Source organism: Lupinus angustifolius, chromosome LG14 (genome assembly GCF_001865875.1).
Source record: "Lupinus angustifolius cultivar Tanjil chromosome LG14, LupAngTanjil_v1.0, whole genome shotgun sequence".
Taxonomy (NCBI): Eukaryota; Viridiplantae; Streptophyta; class Magnoliopsida; order Fabales; family Fabaceae; genus Lupinus; species Lupinus angustifolius.
This window is the reverse complement of record NC_032022.1, coordinates 12,451,760-12,452,086: the sequence shown is the minus strand read 5'-3', so window position 1 is coordinate 12,452,086 and position 327 is coordinate 12,451,760.

The window sequence follows — 327 nt, the reverse complement described above, 5'->3', positions numbered from 1 at the left end:
GCTTGGCTGACCTGGTTCCCCGCTCAGCTGCATGTTTCAGCCGCTCAGCTGACTAGTTCCACGCTCAACTGCCTGTTTCAGCTGCTTAGCTGGCCTGGCCTGGTGCTTGGTGTTGGCTGACCTAGCCTGGTGCTTGGTGCCTGGCTGACCTGGCCTGGTGCTTGATGTCTGCCTGACCTGGCCTGGTGCTTGGTGCCTGGCTGACCTGGCCTGGTGCTTGGTGCCTAGCTGACTTGGCCTGGTGCTTGGCTTGGCTGTACAGCTTTGTGCTTGATTTCTTCATGGTGAAGCAACCTTTTTTCCTTTGGTTTGTTACTTGATTTTTGT